Source organism: Meriones unguiculatus, chromosome 19 (genome assembly GCF_030254825.1).
Source record: "Meriones unguiculatus strain TT.TT164.6M chromosome 19, Bangor_MerUng_6.1, whole genome shotgun sequence".
NCBI lineage: Eukaryota > Metazoa > Chordata > Mammalia > Rodentia > Muridae > Meriones > Meriones unguiculatus.
Window position 1 is genome coordinate 53095733 of NC_083366.1, and position 5601 is coordinate 53101333.

Here is a 5601-nt window from a genome sequence, read left to right on the forward strand (position 1 = left end):
TAGTTGGTTCAGGCAGGATGAAGTCTCAGATATCAGCTCTCTGACCATTTCAGTCCATTCACATGAACTGAGGTCAGTCCCATCGTGTGAGGATTATCTTAAACACTTGCCAAAATTCGACCTTAGCAACCTGAGGGGAAACACGTTTCCACACATACATAGCCTTAACTCCAGCTCAATCGCATGCTCTTGTCTGGGGGTCCTTTCCAAAAATTTCATTGTAAATCTCATTTTGTTGTAAATTTTACAAGGTTAAGGAGAATGGTCATGGAGGAGAGAAACATTAGCTTAAGAGTTTTGTTGTTATTTGTTCATTTTTTATTTATTTAAGGTTATCAAAGTATACCTAGCCATAAGATATCACACTTAGCAAAATGCTATTCTTTTTATGACTCTCAGACAAATACTTCTTCCCCCACAGCCTCTCGGCTTTGTGAGCAGCCACATAGCTATGTACAAATGATCTTAATAAAAAATAATTGGACAGCATCTACTACACTAAAGGGACACAGTTTAGAGAGAAAAGGAACTAGGCTTGAGCCCAGCTGATACACTGGGAGATGTGTAATTTTGCCTTGGAGGTAGATGGACATTCATCAGAGGGACAAAAGAAAACAGAGACATCGTACCCAGTAGGAATTAGCAGGGGCTAATTCAAAAGGTAGACATCAACAAGATGTTGAGCATTTGAAAGCTGTATCCTCAGTTTATACTCACAAGAGCCCAGTAAATTAGGTACTGAGGTTCCCATTGCTCACAAGAGAAAATAGTGATGGGCCAAATGAGGGGTCAGGGTTCTGTAATTCACATGGGGAAGAGCCAGGATTCTAACCCCTACTTGGTTGGCTCCAATGCCAGCATTTGTCCTACTTCCCAAGACCTCATGCAGCCAGGGAAGAAAAAAACAGCAAGGCATATTGTTAGGGACATCAGCTGAATGTGGCCAGGAATGACAGGGAGGGAAAGAATAAGGAAGACACTAGAGAACAGAGAGACAGAGGAGAAAGATCAAGGAAGGGCTCCGTGGTTGTTTCTTAAAATGAAGGGAAATAGAGAAACTCCAAGATTATGGAGCCAAGGGAGGCTGGAAATGACAAGAAATGATAACTGAGCAAGGTCATAGTTGAAGAAGAGATGAGGAGTTAAGAGCATGGGCAGAAACCTAGAAAAAGCAAGGGACATTTCTTCCTCAGACAAGATGAGGAAAGAAAGAAGTTGTCTATGCTTTAATAGAAAAGCAAAAATGAACATCTCTGTGGCATATTGGGACGGCTCTCTCCTCTGCTTCGGAGATGAGGCGAGCAGAGCAGGGTCAGCTAGGGCTGGAGGAGGGTGGAAGAGATTCAGAGCAGCTGTTACTGGAATCTGATAGGGAGCTAAAAATGGAGTTGAAGAGAGATGCCTGTGGCCGCTGGGAGAGTCGAGGCAGGAACACGCAGGGGTCCGATTACTGCTGGGGGCCCAGGTCTCTTCGACAGGTTTCAGCATTTTGAGATCAGGAAGACATGAAAGGGATGTCCAGGACAGACTCAGTAGAAGATCAAAGAGTGAGGAATGAGGGGCTTTTGAGAACTCTGTCAAATCACCTCACCGAGGAATCCAGCTTCCAAGGGGGATGGAGCAGATACAGCTAGCATGAATCCAAGATGCCAACAGCTAGGAAGAAGCCATCAGGAGACTGAGTAGGGATGGGGGGGACCAGTGGATGGGGCCAGCAGCTACAGCTACAGGAGGCACTTCGGGGATGAAAATCAAGAAGACGGGGCCTCCTACAAACAAGAAGGCCAAGGGTGTGAGGTCACTAGGGATAAAGAAGCCAAGGAAGCGAGGGACCAAAAGAAGGACCTACTGATCTGAAAGCAGAACAAGATTCATGGGCGGGAAGGGTGGCACAAGGCGAGGATAGGGCCATCTGCCAAGCTCCTACAGGGGAAGTGACTGAATGGTCACAAGATAAGGATGGAAGAGGGGCTTCCCTTACGAAAAAGGAAGCCAGCTTGATTTCTGGTGAATTGTAAACCATTTCTCCATGTCCAGGACACGTCGGCTCCACCGAGGTGAGAGAACACCCAAATCCGTGGATTCGCAAGCCCCTTCGATGAGACGACCCCGTATCTGGAGAGTCTCAGGTGACACAGACAGCCTCACTGTGGATGGATGGTTGTGCTGAAAAGCTTCCACTCCAAGCCTTGTTCTTTCCATCACAGCCCTCAGAGACAGCCAGGTCCCAGCCCACCTCAGAGGAGGCACCATGCTCAAAACAAAGCCCTCTCCTCCCCAGGAGGCGCATCCCTTGAGACCCTTGCTGGAGTTCCTTGGCCACCCCGACCACTCCTCTTGCCGATGTCCTTCTTAAATAGGTGCTCCTGAACATGACAGGTGACAAACAGCCGGAGAGTGCCGGCTTGTGGCAGCCACTCTTTCAGTCACCTAGCTCATCCTCACACCGTCTGCAAGTAGCACTCTTATTCCCCATTTCACGTAGACCGAAGTTTCAGTTTCACGAGAAACTGAGGTAGAGAATGGGAAATAACTGACCAGCAGCACAAAGCCAAGTACCAATGGTCAGAATGTGTCCATAACCCCGTGCCAGCCATCACCCTCGGCAGCATCAGCCAGAGTCCCTAGGGAGTCTTAAGCACTTCCTGAACCTGGGACCTACCCTTAGGAATTCTGATTCTCTCGTGCCATTCGGTCATCAGAGCTTTGGAAAGACATCCAAGGGACACTACTTTCCTAGCATGCGCATAGCCCTGCGTGCCTTCCCCAGTACTGTATGAGACTGCTCATAATGGTACACAGTTGAAATGCTAGGACTCAGAAGTGGAAGCAGGAAGAGGGTCAGAAGGTCAAGGTTATCCTCAGGTACATAGCCAGCCTGGGCTACATAAAATTCTGTCAGAGAGAGAGAGAGCGAACATCAGATGTTCTTCATTTGCTGCTGGAAACATCTATACCTTTCAGCCCATAAACTTACTCTTAGCAGGGTGGGCCACAGTGCCAGGGCACACATAGTATGAGCATCTGATCTTGAAGTACTTGACAGAGTGCATCACCCTTTACCTAACCACCCCTCACCGCCCACCCAGAGTCATCCCTCAACTAAGCTCAGCCAGCCATGGCAACCTGTACATGACTAAAGGGAAACTACCCTCCCGCTGCACCTGCTGTGGTGACTCTAGAGTCCTGGCAGGGGCTGCCGCCCTCCTGCTGTCCATCAAATAGCTCCGTCCCTCCTGCTGTCCGTCAAATAGCTCCACCTCTCCAGCTGTCCATCAAATAGCTCTGCAGTAGCATCAGGCTGAGAGGACGAGGAGTGAAGAAGGGAGATGAGGCAGGGTGGGAGGTAGAAGAGGGTAGTTGAATGGGTTATTCTCAGACCTCTGGATCTACAAATTACGTTTTAAAATCATCCCAGCCGGAAAGTACAACCAGTAGCAAAGGCAACTCATGCAAATGGATGCTCAATTTACATTCTTGAAACATGGGAAGAAAAAAAAAAGACTCAGGCCACCTTGACTGTGACCACAGTAGAGGTATTTTCCTTGCTGACACATACAAAATCAGAGTATTTCAGTAGAAGGGCCGATATATGACAGCAGCAAGGAGAATGGATGCTGTTTCCTTCTACACGAGGCTTGTTTTGCAGCAGGACTTGCTAAGAACAGCTCCTATCCCACTATCCGGGAACCACAGAGACAAACAGAAAACTGCCAACTGCTACAATTCAATCTGGAACTGAAGTTTGGTCATCAGCTGGATGGTAATGGAAGATGGTGGAGTCTTTAAGAGGTACAGCCTAGAGCAAAGGATGGCAACCAATGCCTTTAACAGCATCACTCCAGAAGCCAAAGGAGGCATATCCCTGCGAGTTCAAGGGAAGCTTGTCTCTATAACGGGTGTTAAACCAGTCAGGGCTATTCTGTCTTAAAAAAAAATCAGTGACAGAATTCAGCACTTTTCTATCTCTCTCATGATGGTGAACATCATGGCTTTATTACATGTTCTCTCTGTGATATACTGCCTTAGTGCAAGCCCAAGAGAAATGGGCCAACTGATTATGGACTGAAATTCCCAAAACTAAGAACAAAACAAACAAAAAAACAAAAACCCTTTACTCTTCATATGCTGGTTGTCTCCAGTATTTTATAAAAGGGACAAAAATTGTAGTAGAACAGTAATCTTCAAGAGGGGGTTATTTCTTCTGCGGTTTCAGCTGAAGCATACCCAACTACTACTATATTATTTGAAAATTTACTTTATTAAGGCAATGTAACTCCCCCATAGTACAGACGAAGAATTCATTGAGTCAGAGGGATTCAAGGCAATGTTAAGTTTCTCACATGAAAATAGTTTGAGAGATACAGCATGATAATTAAAAAATTACTATACCTAGCATAAAAGAGTAGGTTTTTTAAAACGTATATATACATATTGGGAAATCCTACCCAACATCACAGTTTGTGCTAGGAATGCTCCAGAGAACACAGGGTGCTGGGTCACCTTGCTAATTCCTTCCAAGGTGTGTGTCTGCTTCTGCTGCTGCTACATGTACAGCCTTCATGTCTTTTGCCACCTTCTCCTTTCCAGATCAACACTGGTGAAGTGTCTGGTGCCCTGCCTGAGAATCCCATGATCTTCTAGACTGCCCATTAGTCCGAGAGAGCTGCTTTGCACTTTATTCTCTAGCAGCTGCGTTCTCAAGTCAAACATCAGCTGAGGGCACTGGCTGCTTGCCCATAGGAGCTGGGTTCAGTTCCTAGCGTCCACATTGCAACTGACAAGAGCATCTGTAACTCCTGTTCCAGGGGATCCGATGTCCTCTTTCAGCCCCCTAGGGCACCAGGCATTCACACGGTGCACAGACGTACACATCAAATAACTAAATAACTTTTTTAAAGACAAAGGAAAGCCCCAGGCTTCCATGGACCTGGAAAAGCAGAGTATTCATTTCCTCTCACTCCATGGGAGCTCCATCTTACTCATGTGAGAATTTCTGTACTTGCAACCAGAGAGTGTCTTACCAGAGAGTGTCAGAAACAGGGCTTTGTATCCAAGGAGAACATTGGGATGACAGGGAACAGTTGAGAAAAGCCATTCACCTGGTCCTGATGCCAACCTCTTTTTTCTACTGTCCAGAGTCAGTACTTACTATCCTGGCTACCCTTTACTTGTTTCCAGGACAAATTCTCTGAGAAGTTAGCTAGTATCTCCTCAGGATAGGACTTGACACTTGGCCCAGTTTTTCTTAAAGTTTTTCCTATATAGAACACAGCTTAATACGCTGACAAACATACAGTGAAGTAGAATTTATTTTTTCCGCTTGTCATTGCATAATTCCATTTTTCCTGGGTGTGATGGCTATTGCTGCTTGTCAACTTGACTATATCTGCAATTAACTACAATCCAGAAATGGAGGGTGCAACTGCCTTCTGGATCTTTGGGTTGGAAGACAGCGTGCCTTTGCTCTGGATCTTGGGGGGAGGAAGGGGCACTCACCTTTAATCCAGATCTTGAGGAAAGAAGACACACCTTTAATCTGGGCCACACCATCTGCCTGGAAGCCTATATAAGGACAGTGGAGGAAGGAAGGATTCGCTC